Genomic DNA, 22,298 nt, shown 5'->3' with positions numbered 1-22,298 from the left:
AGTCGTGTTCTCTCCAAATCAGAAAAGAGTTATTCGATTACGGAACTTGAAGCCTTGGCTGTGGTATGGGCTTTCACAAAATTTCGCATATTTTTAAATGGCAGACATACTAAGGTTTACACCGATCATCGAGCTCTGGAATTTCTTATGTCAACAAAATTAACTCATGGAAGATTGTCACGATGGGCGTTGTATCTGCAGGTATTGGAATTTAGTATTGTTTACATACAGGGTTCTTCAAATATTATTTCTGATGCTTTATCACGTGCACCGATGGGTTTGAAACAAAGTGCTGAGGAGGACTGCAAAGAAAACAATTATTGTTTGATGTGTATTCAAGGTGTTGCGTTTGAGAATTTTATTTCGTCTTCGCTCCAGGACATCGCTAAGGAGCAAAATAAGGATCCAATCTGGAAGGACATTAAGGAGAAGTGGAGGAGAAAGGAAAGCGTAGCGATTAGACAGTATTATTTAGTTCGCAATGACATTCTTTTGAAACGAAAATCGGTCGACAACTCTGTTAGGTTAGTTAGTATTCCTGATGAGTGGGTCAATAAATTGATTTGGTACACACATTTCAGTTATGCACACTTTGGTCCCAGAAAATGCTTTCATAAATTACGAGAAAATTGCTACTTCAGTAATATGGAAAAACGTATTCGATCCGTTCTTGCCAAATGCAAATTATGTCAAAAGGCTAGGCCGCCAACTATTTCTCCCAGAGCACCGTTGTTTCCTGTCATTCCAGCGAAATTAAAGGAGATGGCTGCAGTCGATTTGTTCGGTCCAGTGGTTCGTTCTACTAATGGTTTTGCGTACATTTTGGTAGCAGTGGAATTGACATAAAAATACGTGTGTTTTACACCTTTACGCAAAGCAACAGCTCGTTCAGTATCTAATGCGTTCATCAAACATTTTCTTAAAGAAGTGGGTCATGTTAATAAGGTTATATCAGATAATGGATCACAGTTTCGTTCTAAAATTTGGCTTCGTACTCTACGGCGCCGTAAGATTAAACCAATTTTCATTTAACTTTTTCACCCTCAGTCTAACGCTTCAGAGAGGTGAATGAAGGAAATCAATAAATTGTGTTGACTTTATTGTCATCAGAACGTGGGATCAGTATCTTCATATTTTTCAAAACATTCTGAATGAACTCCCTAATGATTCAACTTCTTTACCGCCTATATTGATATTAAAAAATAAAGCACCGACAAATCGCATTTCTGAAATCGTTCCTTTTCCGCCTACACGGAAACTGCGGCATTCTGAAGTTGTGAACCTGGCTCTGCAAAATATTGCATCTGCGGCTGCTAGAAGAGAGAAACCAGCTAAACGTCCTGGTCGTTTAAAAATCTTGTCAGTTGGCCAAAAGGTGTTAATTAAGTCTCACTGTTTGTCTCACAAAGGAAAGGGCTTGTGTCGCAAATTTTTTCTGCTTTATAGCGGTCCATATAGAGTTCGCAAAATCATTCATGCTAATACTGTCGAAGTAGAAACTCTTAATTCTAGGCGCTCTAAGGGAGTACATCATATATCGAACGTTACAATTTTTGTGGAATGACATACTTTCGAGAAACCAACAGTTATACGTAAACATGCATAGAACACAAGGATATCGCGCTGTGTTTTGGCGGCGGCACGTACTCAAAGCAACAGTCAAGTCTGCGCTCCGCACAAGGCAGTCGTTGGCCGCAAAGAATTACTTCCTACGTCACGCGTACGTACAGCTGATCGAGCGCTCGGTGCGAATGCACTGACAGCCGTAAACAAAAACACAGTCTAATTTCTCTGATTAAATTCAGTATAAAGCTATAGTGACTTGGTAAATTATGTTATTAACGTTCAGTATTTTTCAGGATACGATTGTATAAAATATTTAAGACCTTCAGGTAAATTCTGTGTGTGACCGACGTTAAGAGGACTTGCTATCGAGAAATTTTCAGGAAGAATGTCATTTCGAAGAAGAAAGAAATAAACTAAAAAGGTAACTATTAATTGAGTTTATTTTTCATGAAACGTATTTCCAGTTAGGTACGTACTTTAGACGTAATTTGCTGCTTGCGATTACGTGATTTATACTATGTGTTAACTGATTTTGATAATGATTGATTAGTGAACTGGGTTGTTAATTATGTATATTATGCATCGCTTGGCTGCACTGCTTTTTCACTGATGTCATATTTTTTATTATGTTCCTGCTGTGCTTATTTATTTAAATTATAATTGTCACCTGATTAATTGTGCTGATATGGTTATGTATCTAAGTTATACTTTGTGATGTATCTGCTTGCTCCTTCATGTTTACTTATCAAGATTACATTTGAACGTTTATTTGCTTATGCTGATATGATGCTAATGACCTGTTTACTATGTAAGATATATTTGCTGCTTTGCGTATGGATTGCATATTTACACATTTCTGTTTTGTTGTCATAACTACTCTTTAATTTGGTATATAGAAATGCTGATATATGATGTACGAACATGGAGTTTAGGTCACACCATGGTATTAATTACAGATTGTTCGCTTGGCAGAGCCTCGTTGTAGGGATTGTGCTGCATCCACTTATTGACATTCTGTTCTCTACTGGTATATTTACTCTCTATTGCATGTTTTGCTTACGCTCAGTGCCTTATATTTTTAAGATAAGAATATGAACTGCTATAATTCGACGAACGACATTAGTACAAGAAACTTCATAGAAGTCACATGAGCTGGAGGTTTTATGGAAGCTGTATAAATTTATGCTAATAGGAAGGAAGCTAACGACATGACATACCAACACTAGGTTTAGACCATTGACAGTTATTACACTGCATTCTTCGTGAGAAATTGAAATAGCAAGTGACACTAGACACAAGAAATACTCCACATGTTTGCTTCTGTTTTGCCATAATTCTTGAAGTGGTGTACACACTGTGAAATATTATGATCATTCACACTCCGCACTCGTACTTCCTTACTGAAAGTTATTCAAACTAAAGGCTGTTAGATGTCATGTATGCATTTCTTTTATTTAATGATGAACAAGGTAACCAACATGTATTTTATAATTCATAATGAGTAGAAGATTTGGCTCAGGTGGACTACACAGAGGTTGTGTGTGGACATTGTGTCTTCGGATTGCGTGGGATGATGAATTGAAGTTTGCACTACGATTTTATCTGTACTTGTTCGAGGAGACTCACTAGAGGAAAGAGTTGTTGAGGAAGTGAAACGATATTGGTGATAAGGTTTATATGTATCGACGTATTGAAGAAGTACTATTGAGGTATTGAGATTGTGTGAAGTTGATGATTATTGGAGTTTTGGTGGACAAGACGTAAGGTAAATGATATTGATGAAAAGATTTATATGTATCGACGTAAGAGGTATTATTGAAGTACTCAGATTATGTGATGCTGATGATTATTGGAGTTTTGGTGGATAAGAGGTGAAGTAAGTGAGGAGCATTTTTTTTTTGTTTGTTTGTTGGTTTATATCGAACAAGGAGGATGAAGATGGCAGACTAGAACACTCAAGTAGAAGGAAGATTGTCTACACACACACTTTGTTAAATCACTAAGCAGTATATACTTTTTTTTGGAGAGAGGAAGTATTTGCATATCTTGGCACACAGACAGTTGTTCAGCAACCGTACATTTGATTTGGCTTGGCAAACATTGGTCTTGACATGATGACTATGACGATGACTAACTATTATCGACTGTTATACATTGCTGCCACTACTACTTGATACACATGTTGAACATCTAATTTTGACAGAATTCCATTTACACAGTTAACACTATTCAATTACACAGTAGTACTTAATACGTGGATGAAGGATGAGTGAGTGTGTTTTGTGTGTTTTCCTTTCCTAATCCTAAATAATTGGTACCGAACTATCTCCTAAATATTATTTTACTTCTTTGTTGTGGCTTGCACTGACACCCATAATTATTAGAGGTTTACTATTATTTGTGTATTGTAATAGTTAATATGACTATCATCTGATATCATTTGTGTGTTTGTTATAAATTGTATGTTTAGTGTAAGAGCATTGAGAATAACTTTGTAAAAGCAATTGTGTGTGCATTCAAACTGTTGTACGTGCGTGCACCTGTTCAACATTGCTGGGTACCACTGATGGAACTGCTTCTACTGACATAATGTCACTTGTTGCTGTCTGCACCTGTTCAACATTACTGGGTGCAATGATGGACTGCTCCTACTGAAATGATGTCACTTGTTGGTGTCTGCAGCTATTCAACATTGCTGGGTGCCACTGATGGAACTGTTTCTACTGAAATAATGTCACTTGTTGGTGTCTGCACCTGTTGAACATTACTGGGTGCAATGATGGACTGCTTCTACTGAAATGATGTCACTTGTTGGTGTCTGCACCTGCTCAACATTGCTGGGAGCAACTGATGGAACTTCTTCTACTGACATAATGTCACTTGTTGGTGTCTGCACCTGTTCAACATTGCTGGGTGCAATGATGGACTGCTTCTACTGAAATGATGTCACTTGTTAGTGTCTGCACCTGTTCAACATTGCTGGGAGCAACTGATGGAACTTCTTCTACTGACATAATGTCACTTGTTGGTGTCTGCACCTGTTCAACATTGCTGGGTGCCACTGATGGAACTGCTTCTACTGACATAATGTCACTTGTTAGTGTCTGCACCTGTTCAACATTGCTGGGTGCCACTGTTGGAACTGTCAACTTCTTGTTTATTGAACTATGGAAAGCATTTTATGTGAATATTTGTATAAACTGATTTTTTTGTTTATTTACTGTTTGTGAAATGTTATGAGACTCTTACCTACAACTATTTGACATTGCTGGTGCCATTGATTGAATGGTACTTGTGTAAACTATTATGTAAAATCACATGAATGAAAGCATTTGTATTCCTTACTGTATTTTATATATTAGGTTATTGAAGGGTCAGTGCAAAGCCAAAATTTATTTAGTGAAGTGATATTTACTTATTAATATTATGTTTTATTTTTGTCTGTTTTTTTTGACGAATTTGGTGGTAATTTCACCACCAATGCTGGCAAAAATACCATCAAATTCTGGCCCTTGGTGGAGGGGCATATGAAAGGTGGCTACACTGAGCCACAGCGCCAGAGAATGCGCCAAAGAGTTTTATTTCGCCGCCTCCACTGGCAGTTCTTGTCGGGAAGTCGTAGTAGGCAGTGCGTATTGAGAAGTAGCAGGAGGCAGTGCTTGTTTAGATGTGGTAGTGGAGAGTGCTTATCGAGAGGTCTTGGTGGAGAGTGCTTATTGTGATGTAGCAGTAGGCAGTGCTTGTTGAGATGTAGCAGTGGTGAGTCGTTGTTGAGAAGTTCCCATGGAGAGTGCTTGTTCAGATGTTGTCATATTGTTTTGATGGGCTAGACACCAGATATTGTTGGATTGGGGATGCTGTAATGATCAGAGTGTTCTTTTCGTCAATATATATGAAGGTAGAAAATTATTTTTTTTATTATTTCAATGTATTAAACAATGATGCCTCTTGGTAACAGGTTCAGTCAACAAAGCATCTGGCTCGTGTTCTTGTATTAGACTGTATTTCTGGTTTCTATGTGCAATTATAGTATTTCTTTTTTTTTAATTACTTCAGTATAAATGGTCTTTAAATTATCTGGTCTTATTGAGGAAGAACCGTGCCAGATGTGTACGTTGAATCACACTTCCACACACAGAGCAGCTACACTTGTGTTTTGTTGTCTCCTAGGTTTTATAGTTGCTGGGGACTTAATTAATTAATTGTGTTAACGGAAATTTCGTTTCATTCTTTGTTGTTGTTCTAGGCAGTCAGATTGCGTACAAATACCAGTCAGGGCCAACCGTTTACGAGACTTCGTAATCGGACAGACAGCTACTAAAAATTTACAAGTATTTGCATTCATTTAATAATTAAGCCCCCATGCAAGGTTCGAGTGCTCCCTCGGGCATGGGTGTGTGTGTTTGTCCTTAGGATAATTTAGGTTAAGTAGTCTGTAAGCTTAGTGACTGATGATCTTAACAGTTAAGTCCCATAAGATTTCACACACATTTGAACATTTTTTTGGATCTTGATAGAGATCTCTTGATATCTCAGATATCCACGAATCGTTTCATACACATTTCCTCATCAAATCCAATCAACTAGTCGATGTTGAAAACAAGTACTATACTCAACGAGGGTAAGTTTGTTCATCTCATCTACAAATTTTCGGGACGATTCCGCAGTTTATTGTGCATCACCAACTTCACTCATTGTTTAGGATTTCGTTATGATACACTTTCCACTTCCGTAGCACTTTTTCAATCGACGCAAACGTCCACGGCTTCCCTTGAAGTCACTGTAGTCTATGTCACTCCCAGTTTGATATGCATAACGTAGTAGGTCACTATCATACACATCATGTAAATTGTATCGACTTCTTAAAACGCGCAAAAACCAATTGTAACAATTGTATCAAAACTAGACGTGATTGTCTCAATGGGAATTCCGCGATCGTTCATTAAATAAATTATGGCGTTTCAGTCATCGATTGCTATTCTTTATTTTCAATTACCGGTTTCGAACCCATCTTCAGATCTGTTAGACAAAGTTAAAGATGTAATTAATAAATGAGTTACAGTTAGTGATAGAAATATCTTAGTTTACAAAAAGAAATTTTGGAACGTATTAAATGCCAGCATACCATATATTGTAGTTACAGAGTAACTTGTCCGTACAGAACACTCGGTTCGCCGTCTTAAGTAAAGAAAATTTCAATCTGTTAAAACCTTATATCGCAGTTCTTAAGAGTAACCTTATTGGTAACAGTAAAAAGTGCCCTCTACCTATAACAATTGTGCATCGGTTATTATTTCACCGTATATATTAATGGCCAATATTGCTTTTAATAAAACAATCTTTAAGGTAATAACATAGGAATGATCATTTTTGAGTGGACCACGAAACGAAAAATTTACACTAATTTAAAATTTCTTTTTAAAGAAACATAAAATATAATTAAAATGTAGATATTCTTTCGAAAATGTGCGTTTCGTCTTCTTTGTTATGATTGGTGGTGGAGTGGGTTGCCCTACGTGAGAACATATACAACGCCACGCCGAGTCCTCTTCCGCCGCGCTCAATTGACCTCGTCGCCAGTACGCTGAGGGCCGTTCCGCTGCAGCTGTTACTTCCCGGGCGTGCTGTTGCATTCAAGATGAAGCCTAAAAAATGTCTTTAAAAATCTCATAATAATTCCTGTTCATAAAATCACTTCACTCATTAAGTAGTAGGCCTGCGGTTTTTCTTTGATGAGCGTATATTTCAATCTCTTGGAGCAGTTGAGATAGAGAATTTTTGGAGCTTTATGTAGCACCTCCATTTGCTCATGTATATTACTCACTTCATGTCTACTCTCTTATACATGAGTTCCAAATGCTGTTCGATTGCTATGACTGCAATGTTCCCTGTATCGAATTTCAAAATTCCGCCCTGTTTGTCGTATATAATAACTGTCACATTCAGCACATTTAATCTTATATACTCCGGAATTATTGTATTTCATTTGTTTTGTCGTTGCTGGTTTATGTCTTAGGTTATGTGCCATTTGCCCTTCATTCTGAAATGCCACTGCGATGGTTTTTGGAAAGCATTTAGCAATTCTTTCCGACACACGCCCTTTGTATGTCAGGGTGACAAACTACTTCTTAACTTTAATTTTCCTAGAATGGCTACTGATACCCGCGGATTTGTTTTTGATCTTGTTAAACATAAGTGTAACATCTTGTGTCCTGTATCCATTGGCTGCTGCTACTTGCTTAATAATACCTAGTTCTTTCTGCAACTCATCTTCCTTTAGTGGCAATCTGAGGGCTCTGTCGCACATTGCATGAAAGTACTCTCTTTTATGCTGTACCGGGTGGTGCTACGTCGCTACTATGATGTTGTCGGAGCAAGTGTCTTTTCTATAGACGCCGAAAACGTGCCTGCCTCCCTCCTTTCTGACGGTCAAATCGAATTAGTTAATCGCCCCATTGTTTTCCATTTCTAGTGTGAATTGAATTTTTGGATGCTGTTCGTTTAAAACTTTAGTCATTTCCTCTACGTCTTCTTTTCTGCCTTTGAATAATAAAAAAGTGTCGTCAACATACCGTCTGTAATAAATTAACTTCTCCTTAATTCCTGGAAAAGAGCTAAAAACTTTGTTCTCAAAGTCATTGATAAAAATTTCAGCTAAAATGCCTGATAGATTGTTTCCCATGTCAATACCTTCATCTTGAATAAAAACTTTATCGTTAAAGATAAAACTATTAAAACTCAATGTGAACTCTAGCATATCCACGAGTTCGACGATTTCATCCATGCTCATTAACCTATTTTTATCAGGTTTTTCCTTATAATTTGCGGAGTTTCCGGTATTGGTATATTAGTGTAGAGGTTCATGACGTCCAACGAGGCTAGGACTGCGTCCTCTGGGATTGCAATGTCCTTCACTTCGTTCGCGAAATAGACACTATTTTTTACGTTGTAATCTTGCTCGTATTTATACGCAGATTTTAACTTACGGTACAAAGCTCTATTCAAGAGCTCATTAACGGCTTCCTTCCCATTACAAATAACACGCATTGGTTTGTTCTCCTTGTGCAATTTTATTTGCGCTCTTGCTTCTGGTGTTCTTGGATTCTTCTTTACTAATCTAGCTTTTTCATTTGGAGTGAATAAAAATTGTATTGCTTCTATCCTTGCCTTTAAATTTGTCTGAAACTTCTTTGTTAAATCTTTTTTGACTTCTTTAATTCCATTTTCCTGAAAAAACCGCATTGTCTTATCTATATAGTCCTTTTCGTTAATCACAACTGAGGTACTGCCCTTATCTGACTTAATCACGATTGCGTTGTTAGAATCCAATTTTAAGTTAATTTCTTTCACTAACCTCATCTCATTATATTTACCGTTATGTAAAGTTTTCTGGCATTCAATTGCCTCTTTGGCTTTGATGGCGATACATGTCTCCTGGAATTTAGTTAACTTAGCGTCCCTACATGCTACCTTAACTTCTGCGACCATTCTCTTGATGTCTCGATCTTGCAAGTTCGTTCGCGGATTATGCTTAAGCCTCTTATACAAAAGCTTCAGCTCTTCATTAGAAAAGACAATATCTGTTAGTTTAACGGTTCTGTCAGAAAACTTATGTACATACTGTATTTTATCTGTTTCCCTCTCTGCTTTTGCTATTGCTCTACACAGATTAGTAATTTTCTTATTGTGTCTCTTTATGATTTCGTCCCTGTGTACCTGGATTCTTGCTTCAATCTCATATTCAAATTGTCTAAACTGCAGTGGCGACAATAGGTTACCTAACTTTATATGTAAATCGTACGCAAGCTTATTGGGTTTGTCTTCCTCGATGTACCCTGATTTCATCTCCTGTCCTATCCATGACTGTTTTGCTCTCTTCTTAACTATTGTGGCTGAGATACTGATGTGTTTTATCTTTACCATTCCGTACTTCGGTACAACGCCTAATTGCAAACAGTTCTTATTGAAATGTATTTTTAAATTAGCTTTCACTATATTAAGCTTAGCTTTAAAAAATGTTTTCACATCTCCCACAGCCTGACTAGGCACAAGTTTATCAAAACTAGGCATGATTGTCTCAATGGGAATTCCGCGATCGTTCATTAAATAAAGTATGGCGTTTCAGTCTTCGATCGCTGTTCTTTATTTTCAATTACCGGTTTCGGGCTAGCTGCCCATCTTCAGATCTGTAAGACAAAGTTAAAAATGTAATTAATAAAAGAGATACAGTTAGTGATAGAAATATCTTAGTTTACAAAAAGAAATTTTGGAACGTATTAAATGCCAACATACCATATATTGTAGTTACAGAGTAACTTGTCCGTACAGAACACTCGGTTCGCTGTCATAAGTAAAGTAAATTTCAATCTGTTAAAACCTTACATCGCAGTTTTTAAGAGTAATCTAATTGGTAAAGGTAAAAAGTGCCCTCTACCCACAAAAATTGTGCATTTGTTAATATTTCTCCGTATTTATTAATGGCCAATATTTTTTTTAATAAATCAATTTTTAAGGTAATATCATATGAATAATATTTTTGGGTGGACCACGAAACGAAAAATTTACACTAATTTAAATTTTCTTTCTAAAGAAACATAAAATATAATTAAAATGTAGATATTCTTTCGAAGATGTGCGTTTCCTCTTCTTTGTTTTGATTTGTGGTGGAGTGGATATCCCTACGTGAGAACGTGTACAACGCCACGCCGAGTCCTCTTCCCCCGCGCCCAATTCACCTCGCCGCCAGTACGCTGAGGGCCGTTCCACTGCAGCTGTTTCTTCCTGGGGCGTGCTGTTTCATTCAATAGTATGCCTAAAAAAGGTTTTTAAATATTTCATAATAATTCCTGTGCATAAAATCACTTCGCTCATTATGTAGTAGGCCTGGGGTTTTTCTGTGATGAGCTTATATTTCAATCTCTTGGAGCACGTTGAGGTAGACTTTTAGGAGCTTTATGTAGCACCTCTATTTGTTCATTTATGTTACTCACCTCATGTATACTCTCTTTTACATGTGTTCCAAATGGTGTTCGTTTGCTGTGAGTGCAATGTTCCCTGTATCGAATTTCAAAATTCCGCCCTGTTTGTCGTATATAATAACTGTCACATTCAGCACATTTAATCTTATATACTCCGGAATTATTGTATTTCATTTGTTTTGTCGTTGCTGCTTTATGTCTTAGTCTATGTGCCATTTGCCCATCATTCTGAATTTAATACGTTCCAAAATTTCTTTTTGTAAGCTAGGATATTTCTATCACTAACTGTACCTCTTTTATTAATTACATTTTTAACTTTGTCTAACAGATCTGAAGATGGGCAGCTAGCCCGAAACCGGTAATTGAAAGTAAAGAATAGCGATCCCCAGACTCCGATGATATAGTTGCTGAACAATTCAGAGAAAATTTGAGTCTCGTAACAAATAAATACCCAACTCATACGGTTATAGTTGGTAGGGACTTCAACCTTCCCTCGATATGTTGGCAAAAATACTTGTTCAATACCGGTGGTAGGCAGAAAACATCTGCCGAGATTGTCCTAAATTATTTCTCCGATAATTATTTCGAGCTGTTAGTCCACGAACCCACGCAAATTGTAAATGGTTGCGAAAACACACTTGACCTCTTAGCCACAAACAATCCAGAGCTAATAGAGAGCATCATGACTGATACAGGAATTAGTGATCACAAGGACGTTATAGCTAGGCTCAATAACGTTTCTTCCAAATCCACCAGAAACAAACGCAAAATAATTTTATTTAAAAAAGCGGATAAAGTGTCACTAGAAGTCTTCCTAAGAGTCAATCTCCATTCCTTCCGAACTGACTGTGCAAACGTAGACGAGATATGGCTCAAATTCAAAGATATAGTAGCAACAGCAATTGAGAGATTCATACCTCATAAATTGGTAAGAGACGGAACTGATCCCCAATGGTACACAAAACAGGTCCGAACGCTGTTGCAGAGGCAATGGAAAAAGCATGCGAATTTCAGAAGAACGCGAAATCTCGAAGATTGGCTAAAATTTACAGACGCGCGAAATTTGGCACGGAATTCAATGAGAGATGCCTTTAATAGGTTCCACAACGAAACATTGTCTCGAAATTTGGTACAAAATCCGAAGAAATTCTGGTCGTATGTAAAGTACACAAGGGGCAAGACTCAGTCAATACCTTCGCTGCTCATGCCGATTGTACTGTTACCGACGACTGTGCCGCTAAAGCGGAGTTATTGAACGCAGTTGTCCGAAATTCCTTCACCAGGGAGGATGAACGGAATATTCAAGAATTTGAAACACGAACAGCTGCTAGCATGAGTTTCTTAGAAGTAGATACCTTTGGGGTTTCGAAGCAACTCAAATCGCTTGATAAGGGCAAGTCTTCAGGTACAGATTGTATACCGATTAGGTTCCTTTCAGATTACGCTGATACAATAGCTCCCTACTTAGCAATCATATACAACCGCTCGCTCACCGATAGTTCTGTACCTAGAGACTGGAAAATTGCGCAGGTCGCACCAGTGTTTAAAAAGTGTAGTAGGAGTAATCCATCGAACTACAGACCTGTATCATTGACGTCGGTTTGCAGTAGGGTTTTGGAGCATATACTGTATTCAAACATTATGAATCACCTCGAAAGGAACGATCTGTTGATACGTAATCAGCATGGTTTCAGAAAACATCGTTCTTGTGCAACGCAGCTAGCTCTTTATTCGCACGAAGTAATGGCAGCTATCGACAGGGGATCTCAAGTTGATTCCGTATTTCTAGATTTCCGGAAAGCTTTTGACACCGTTCCTCACAAGCGACTTCTACTCAAGCTGCGGGGTTATGGGGTATCGTCTCAGTTGTGCGACTGGATTCGTTCTTTCCTGTCAGGAAGGTCGCAGTTCGTAGTAATAGACAGCAAATCATCGAGTAAAACTGAAGTGAGATCAGGTGTTCCCCAGGGAAGCGTCCTGGGACCTCTGCTGTTCCTGAGCTATATAAATGACCTGGGTGACAATCTGAGCAATTCTCTTAGGTTGTTCGCAGATGATGCTGTAATTTACCGTCTAGTAAGGTCATCGGAAGACCAGTATCAGTTGCAAAGCGATTTAGAAAAGATTGCTGTACGGTGTGGCAGGTGGCAGTTGGCGCTAAATAACGAAAAGTGTGAGGTGATCCGTATGAGTTCCAAAAGAAATCCGTTGGAATTCGATTACTCGATAAATAGTACGATTCTCAAGGCTGTCAATTCAACGAAAGTACCTGGGTGTAAAAATTACGAACAACTTCAGTTGGAAAGAGCACATAGATAATATTGTGGGGAAGGCGAGCCAAAGGTTGCGTTTCATTGGCAGGACACTTTGAAGATGCAACAAGTCCACTAAAGAGACAGCTTACACTACACTCGTTCGTCCTCTGTTAGAATATTGCTGCGCGGTGTGGGATCCTTACCAAGTGGGATTGACGGAGGACATCGAAAGGGTGCAAAAAAGGGCAGCTCGCTTTGTATTATCACGTAATAGGGGAGAGAGCGTGGCCGATATGATACGCGACTTGGGATGGAAGTCATTAAAGCGAAGACGTTTTTCGTCGCGGCGAGATCTATTTACGAAATTTCAGTCACCAACTTTCTCTCCCGAATGCGAAAATATTTTGTTGAGCCCATCCTACATAGGTAGGAGTGATCATCAAAATAAAATAAGAGAAATCAGAGCTCGAACAGAAAGGTTTAGGTGTTCGTTTTTCCCGCGCGCTGTTCGGGAGTGGAACGGTAGGGAGATTGTATGATTGTGGTTCGATGAACCCTCTGTCAAGCACTTAAATGTGAATTGCAGAGTCATGTGGATGTAGATGTAGATGTAGAAGACTGAAACGCCATATTTTATGTAACAATTGTGCCTTGAATATCCGTACAATTTAGTATGCACTAAACGGTCATACTGCTCCAGACCTTTTTGTAACTTGTTCATATTTGTTGTTCCTGATGCTGCGGATGGTCTTCCATGTACGTAATTTTGTTTAGTACGCCCTCCTTGGACAGCGTCTGTCCTTTACTACGTTTCACTGGAGATGGGATTTGTGGGTCCTGTCCGACAAGGACGATGATTGACCTGTTTCAGTATCACTTTCACTTGTTAAGCACGTATAGTCATCATTGTGCTTCTCATGTTCATTGTCCGCGCAGTCGAGTGTATACGACAACAACCTTCCGATTAACTCATGTTGCAGAAACGCTAAAATTTCATTTGCTACTTCTTTCTCACTCTGCAAAATTCTTGTGTACCATTTTAACGAAATGTCAATTTCGGCAACTGTTATTGCAGAAGCAATGTTTGCTTTTTTATCGTTGCCATTGCTCTGTTTCGTATCAACACCACTAGCTTTGTAACATTGTAGTGAGTTACTGGTCGACTATGCAGTTCAATTACGCTGCGCAACCTCGTGCTGTGCTCACCATTGGATACCTACAGTCCCGCTCCAAGCTATTAGCAGCCAATATTGTAGATTGAGTGGTAGAAAATACGTGGGGCATCGAACGCCGTAAACACCATTGACCTTTTGCGACCTTACGCTTAAAGGGTTCCTTTCCGGTTAATTAACGGTTTTGACAACACCGTCCACGCTGCCACTTATTTTGGCACATTTTCCAGGCAATTCGCCGAATATCTTGTGAGAATCTTAGAGCTTCCTCAGCCATTTTCCTCTAATTAATTTTGTCCTACAACGAACGCAAACGAGACTTCGATGCCAGCAGCGCTAACGACACGAAGAAAGTGGGCCCGTCTTGCAATGCGCACGCCGCTAAGAAACGAGCAACATTAGCACTGAGGTGGAGGGAAAACTGATGGTTGACGAAACTGTCCGCGGCAAGCAGTCTGGGTGCACAAGGGCGCCTGCACCCGCGTTAGTACGTTTGCCAACTCCTGTCGTAGAAACTTAATGATACCCCTGCGAAACTCGAGTGAGTAGTTATAAGGCTATAATTATGTGGATCACTCCGAAGAACCATTTCGGAAGCGGGATTTGCCTGCGGGTTCTTCCAGCGCCGTGGAATGCTTTGATGCTCTAGCGACTCTGAGCCAAGACTGATGCTGATAGAATTGAGCGTTATTTCGCATAATTCCTGCAAAAACTGGCATGTCTTTCATTTGGACCAGAATGTCTTCCTAGTTTTGCACCTATTTCGTCAATTTTCTGTACCTCAATCACTCATCTCGGCGATTTTCAGAGTACACACAGGGCTTCCCACGTCGAAATAATTTCAGAAGTACGAATTCGATATTTCGACTTTGTCATCTTCGGTTTAGACTCGTGTATGCTCTCCGAGTGAGAGAACAGTTGATGAAGATAAAATAAAATGTTCAAATGTGTGTGAAATCTTATGGGACTTAGCTGCTAAGGTCATCAGTCCCTAAGCTTACACACTACTTAGCCTAAATTATCCTATGAACAAACACACACACCCATGCCCGATGGAGGACTCGAACCTCCGCCGGGACCAGCCACACAGTCCATGACTGAAGTGCCCAAGACCGCTCGGCTAATCCCGCGCGGTTGATGTCGATCAATCTGACATTAAATATGACCTGAACGCAGTAGAATTTGAGTCAGATCGAATGGAAAAAGTTGACTTTGAATTAACTGACTACCCCTTGCGTTCTGCTTGGATTACATTTGTGAGAAGGCTCTCTTTGCTTTCGTAGCAGATTTTTTAACGACGCTGGATCATTCTCTCTCCATAAAGCCTTACTCGCCTCTTCAGAGTCGGAAGTGTACTCGTACTGTACAATGGTTATGAATTTTATCCATTTGTTCTCCAGATCTCGATGCTAAGTATTTGAAGTATACTATTCATATTTTCATTAGTGATCTTTTTCTGCTGCTCGTGGTACGCGAAAATATTTTTTTACTTTTCAAACATTCGTTGTAACGTCTGTAGTCGTTGATGCTATCACAGGTCTACGATCACTGATGCGTCTCCACGTTAACTGGTTTGTAAGGCTCGGATCTACTACTGGATGTCGAAGATATTCCTTTCATGTTGGATTTCTAACCGATCGAAAAAGATTTAACACAAGACAATGGAAATACTGTCGTTAGAATTTTTGTCTTCATCTCCAGTTTTAATGTCATGAGTTTCCCATTCTGCGGCCGACATACGAATACATCTCCCTTTATAAAACAGCATGATGAAGAAACTTATCAGCGATCTTTCCAAGTTCTCTCGCAAAGGATCTGCCCTAGGCTTGACAGCAGGTGATCTGTAACATTATTTGACTAACACGTTTTACCCGCTCTTCTTGCTTGCATTCACTCAAATTATTTCCACGTTCAGATTCTGTTATAACCTCACTAGATATTACCTTTTCTTTGTTTTGTTCTTAACTCATCAGTCATTTCACTTGTCTGATGCTACCCGCCATGAACACCTCACTTTATCCAACTTTTACATATCAGAATAGCACTAACAAGTCCTGAATTATTCCAATATCACTCTTCCTCTACGTTTTTTACTGTGTACAGCTCCCTCTAACACAAGTCATTCACTGTCGTCTTAAGAGTTGTCCTGTCATCCAGTCCGCTTTTCTTGTCAACGTTTTCGATATATTCATTCCCTCGGTAATTTATTGCCTTATCAGTTCACCTTATTTTCAACATTTTCAATAGAACCATATCTCAAACGCATCGATTCTCTTCTGTTCCGGTTTTCCACAGTCTAAGTTTTACTAACGTACTACAAATGTACATTTTCAAATTGCTTCCTTAGATTAAGGCTTGTTAGTTATTAACAGATTTCTCGTGGTCAGACGTGCCTTATTTCCAGTGATAATCTGCTTTCCCTGCCCTCCTTGTTCCGGTGTAGCTCGTTATTTGTCTTCCGAGGTAGCAAAGTTCCTCAACTACGTTTACTACGATTCACCACATCGGACGCAAAGTTTATCTCAGTTCTCATTTCTGCTTTTTCTGATTACTTTCGCCTTTCTTCGGTTTACTCTCATTCCATATTCTCAACACATTAGACTGTTCATTTCATTCAGCACATCCTGTATTTCTTCTTCACTTTCACTGAGGACATCAATGTCTCTGGTGTATGTTACCGTAGAAATAATTTCACCTTTAATTTTAATACCACTCTTCAGCCCGCATCTCGTGGTCGTGCGGTAGCGTTCTCGCTTCCCACGCCCGGGTTCCCGGGTTCGATTCCCGGCGGGGTCAGGGATTTTCTCTACCTCGTGATGGCTGGGTGTTGTGTGCTGTCCTTAGGTTAGTTAGGTTTAAGTAGTTCTAAGTTCTAGGGGACTTATGACCACAGCAGTTGAGTCCCATAGTGCTCAGAGCCATTTGAACCACTCTTCAAATATTTTCTTTTACAGTGACGGAAAGAAATTGCAGTACCAGCAATAGTTAATGTAGAGTAATGAAATTTCAGGAGTCGTATGTCTAGGTAACGTATGTGGGATACCACGCGAATACTACTGTAATACGAAATTGTACCACAAACCATGTCTTTAGGTGTAGGTCCAGTGTGTCTAGCGCGCAGATAGGTTGGTTGCGGGCCATCAACTGTTCTCCTTGTAACCACCATATGGCTATCAATGGCACCACGCACAACCTGAATGTGTCAGAAAACAACAGAACTCCAACCTGCCATCAAATGGGCTCTCGCGTAACACTGCTGAAGTCGTACATGATGGTGATCTGAGGTCAGTGGAATGGCTTATACAGGGCGTTCTTGAAGTGACCTATTTGTAAGAATTTGTTAACTCACTGTGGTGCCAACTACAGCTGAAATAGCTGTTGCAGACGCGCTAGAGCCATAGGCCGAACATAGTGGTCTTCCCTCTCGAAAGTGCCATGTGGCCATAGGTAGACTGGGCTTCTTGCATCCGCACATTCTAGTGACCAGCGCTGCCAGCTATCATGTACAGTGGCGACGTACTTGACAAGTCATTCTGCAGCATCGAAGAAGAAACCTCCAGCTTCTCGTAGCTCTATTAGATGGCTTCCTTCAAACTCAGTGAGGTCTTGACAATGGCGTAATTAAGGACGGTTTTGACAATCTCAGAGGTGAATAACACTTACCATTGTTATATCGCGTATTTAGTGCAGACGTGATTCACATCCTCAAAGTGGCGCTACGCGACTGGCGCGAAACTGGAATAGAAAGCATTTTTCAGGCGTAGAAACTTTCGTTTCACAGCTCCTACTTGTGGTGCGATTTTTTTCCGTCAGTGTATTTCCATCATTTTTTCTTCGGTGTATGCACTGGACAGTAGTGGCGAAAGACTATCCCTGTATTACACACTTTTCAATTCGAGCACCTCGTTCTGATGTTATCACTCCTCTTGGTTCTTGTACATATTTTATATTACCCTTATATCCCTATAGCTTATCAGTATATTTCTCAGAATTTCTAAGATCTTGCACCATTTGAAATTGAACGCTTTTTTCAGTTTGATCAATCCCGTCAACGTCTCACGATTTGCCTTCGGTCTTGCTTCCGTTATCAACCGCAACGTCAGAACTACCTCTCTGCTCCTTTTATCCTTCCTGAGGCAAAACTGCTCGTCATCTAATGGTTTCTTAATTTTCTTTTCCATTCTATTGTATAATATTATTGCCAACAACTTGGGTGTATTACCTCTTACGCTGCTTCTATGGTAATTCTTGCACTTGTCGCCTCTTGCCATACACGGAATTATATGGATGATTTTTTTGAATGCCTTGCGCTATATCGCCAGTCTCACACATTCTACATACAAACGTGAATAGCTGTTTGGCTGACACTTATCCCAACGATTTCAGAAATTCTAGTCGAATGTTATCCGTCCCTTTTGCCTTATCTGATCTTAAGTTCTCCAAAGGATTTGAAAACTCTGATTCTAAATCTGGGTCCCCTATATCTCCCCTGTCGACTCGTGTTTGTTCTTGTTTCGTGTCAACAGACAAGTAGTCCTCTTCACAGAGGCCTTCAATAGACTCTTTCCACTTGTCCACTATGTCCTCGGCATTTAGCAGTGGAAGTCTCCTTGCATTTTAAATGTTACTGCCCTTGCTTTTAATTTCGCAGAAGGTTAATTTGCCTTCTCTATATAGTGATAGAGTCGTTTCGACAATGTTTTCTTTCTCGATTTCCTTCTTGACAAATTCCGAATAGCCACTCCACCTTAACCTCTATGCACTTCCCTCAAGTATTTTTTCTGTTACTCACTGTCTCTTCGTAGTTACCTAACGTGTACCTAAATTTTTTCTTTCCAACTTCTGTGATGGCCCTTTTTAAGACATCTATTCCTCTTCAACTGAACTGCCTACTTAATTACTCATCACTGCTGTATTTATATTCTCAGACAACTTCAAGTGTATCTGTGTATCTCTTCATTCTTTTATACTTACTTTTCACATCTCTTTCCTCAATGATTCTTTCTGATTATTTTCGAACTTCAGCCTACCCTTCTTCACTATTAAATTGTGACTAGGTCTCTATCTCTCCTGGGTATCTGATTTCGGAGTATCTGCGTGACCTTGATGTAATTTAACTCAGATCTTCCCGTATCTCTCGGCCTTGTCAAGTGTATCCCTTCTTCGTGTGGTCCTCGAACTGAGTAATAACTATTACAAATTGAATTTAGTTGCAGCACTCAATTTGTCTATCTCCTCTCTCATTCCTAGTACCAAGCCCCTATTGTCCTGTACACCTTTCTTCTAATCCTTTCCTTACAACCGCATTCAATCCTCCATGACAGATTTTCATTTTCCTTTACGTACAGAAATTCTAATTCAATACCCTCAAATATTTTGTCTATCTCTTCATCTTCAGACTGTGACGTCGGCATGCATACATGAACTGTTGTTATCGGTATTGGCTTGCTGTCCTTTCTGATGATAACAACCTTAACATTGAATTGTTTACAATACTAACTTTTTAAAATACTTTCCTACTCATAATGAATCCTACTCCTGTTATAGCATTTTCTGGTACTGAACGTATCACCTTCTATTCGTCCGAGCAGAAATTCTCATCTTGTTTCTATTTCACTTCATTGATGCCTACTACATCTTGTCTGAGCCTTAGCATCTCGTTTCCTGATTTTCTAGCCTTCCCACCACGTTGAAATTTCTTGCATTCCACGCCACGATTCATAGAACGTTACCCTATCGTTAGTTATTCGATTTTTTTGCCATGGTTACATTCCCCTTTGCAGTCTCCTCCAACAGATCCGAATCTTTATCCAATGGGGAGATCATTATGACACTTTTCAATTTCAAGCCACTTCTGCTGTGGATACACATTTTTTGTCTTTAATGCAGTGGGCCATTTTAGCTTAACTCAACTTACAGGTACATTTCGCACTTCTGCCTCCTAAGTTCCGGGAATACAGTTCATTGTGATCTGAAGAATTTCGCATCCCGGCTTCCTCTCGTGTTTCACTTCTCGTACTTTCAAACGAGAACTACATTAAAGCAGAGTAAGTGTCCGTGCAGCAGTAGTGAACGTGGTTTCCGTTTAGTACTTATTGTCCCTGTTCTGACTTATTTTCTGCACCGAAGTAGCTCCTGACCTTTGATGAGTTCGTGTAGGGACTAAATTAATTCCTGTCCTAAGGTCTGGTTTTGCGTTCATAGCCAGTAACAGTTCCGTGGGTTCCTCTGGACTATACAGGCGAGGCTGCGAGAGGTTTAGGCAGGTTATTCCTAAAATTATGCCAGATAGACGGGAAGTTAGTCCCACTGTTTCGCATGATGCCCGTTTATTAAGAATCCACTCACATTTACCTCTAACCATTTCGCTATAGTGAGTTTCCCCTTTTCGCAACATCCTGCCACTACTCTCACTTGATCAATGTACATGTAGCGTGACTCATCTGTTGGAAGTACAATTCACGACTAACTTCCTTGTAATCGTTTTCCATATTGTGATCCAGCAGTAGCTTCACTGCACAGGAATTCCCATTTTCTCTAACTGCCCTGTTTGGACAAACCGCAACTTTGCCTTTGTAACCCTTCTGCAACTCCGCTTATTCCATCTCAACATGTCTGCTCTTGCCATATTCAATTCATAATAACTGCTGTGCCTTCACCCTGACAAAATTTTTCAGCATCCTCCACTTAATGGCGTACACATGGACCATGTAACATTGGTACCTTGTGGGCGTCCCTCTTACTGGAGAGGAATCTGAAATGTGCACCTTTGCTACAGCAATCCTTTCTTCTACCAAGTAAAAATAAACAGGCACTTCGCCACTTTGCTCCAGCTTTCCTCTTTCTTCCACAATTTGGTTCCATAGCAGGTTTCTCTTCCTTAAATTTATCTTTGTTGTATCAATCCATCTTGTTCTCGGTCTATCTCTTGGCCAGTGCCGCTCCCAAGCCTACGTTCCCCACTTATGGTGATAGCTCCTTTAGCACTTTCCACAGCCCATTTAGATGCTGACCCAGCAACAAAAGTTTACTCCCAGTCGTACTCGCTCAGCTTGCAGTATAGCTTCACGCGAGCATGGTACCTGACTGTGTGCTTTCCAGTTGTTGTTGTTGTGGTCTTCAGTCCTGAGACTGGTTTGATGCAGCTCTCCATGCTACTCTATCCTGTGCAAGCTTCTTCATCTCCCAGTACTTACTGCAACCTACATCCTTCTGAAGCTGCTTAGTGTAATCATCTCTTGGTCTCCCTCTACGATTTTTACCCTCCACGCTGCCCTCCAATGCTAAATTTGTGATTCCTTGATGCCTCATTCCATTCACTATTTTCCAATAACTATAACCACTTCGTTATGACTACTTCATTGTCCAATACTAATTCGTTTTGTTACCTCCTAATGCTCTGTTCACTGATTCGTCCACAGTCTTTGCAGAGTTAATTACTTCTCCACTCAGCTGGCATAGTAACCGAGTATCGTGCAAAATAACTTCGTCGTAGTGGTGTGCCACTCACTTGCTGCCTTTTTGGCTTTTACTCATTTTTTCACAATTTCCACCATGTAGTTCATCCTCCCAATATCCTTATGAAGCTGGCATGTGTACAGGCACCATTGGTGATCTTTCAGCTCTCGAAGAATGAAGTTATAATGAAATCCAGACCTTAAGCTGCTTACAGGCTTTGATAAATATCAACGGCGGCAGTTGAAAAATGTGTGCCCCGACCAGTAAGCAGGATTCATTGTAATTTCATTTTTCGAGAGCTACAAGATCATCAATGGTATCTGTTCTTTCAGACATGTCTGAGAGAGCAGATACTATCTTCATATAGATAAGGCGTAATGGCCAATGATCTTCAGCAATGATCTTCATTGCTTAAACACTTACGGGAATCGGTAGATTGACTGCCGCGAGTAAAGAGCATTGTGGGGAGGGACACTACAAATGTAGTGCGTGGACAGTGAGCTGGAGATGTGGGGTCTCACGAGGTGCGTGCCAGAGATAAGTCCCTGCAGTCGCACTATCCACATTGTTCTCGATGGCTCAGTCGGATAGAGCGTCTGCCACGTAAGCAGGAGGTCCCGGATTCCCGGTCGGGGTTCACATTTTTCAACTGTCCCCGTTGATATTTATCAACGCCTGGAAGTAGCTAAAGGTCTGGGTCTCATTATAATTTCATTCCCAATATCCTTGTCAGCAGTCTCTGACGCAGTTTTCAGAAGTCGGCCTCCCACATCAATCCAGCCTTTCCTCCTTCTTGTATGTGGTATAATGTCCAGAAACTGCGTCATCTTGTCTCTTAACTCCTTGTAAGCCCAACATACACTTACAGA

Source organism: Schistocerca serialis, chromosome 6 (assembly GCF_023864345.2).
Source record: "Schistocerca serialis cubense isolate TAMUIC-IGC-003099 chromosome 6, iqSchSeri2.2, whole genome shotgun sequence".
NCBI lineage: Eukaryota > Metazoa > Arthropoda > Insecta > Orthoptera > Acrididae > Schistocerca > Schistocerca serialis.
Note: the sequence above shows the minus strand (reverse complement) of the source record.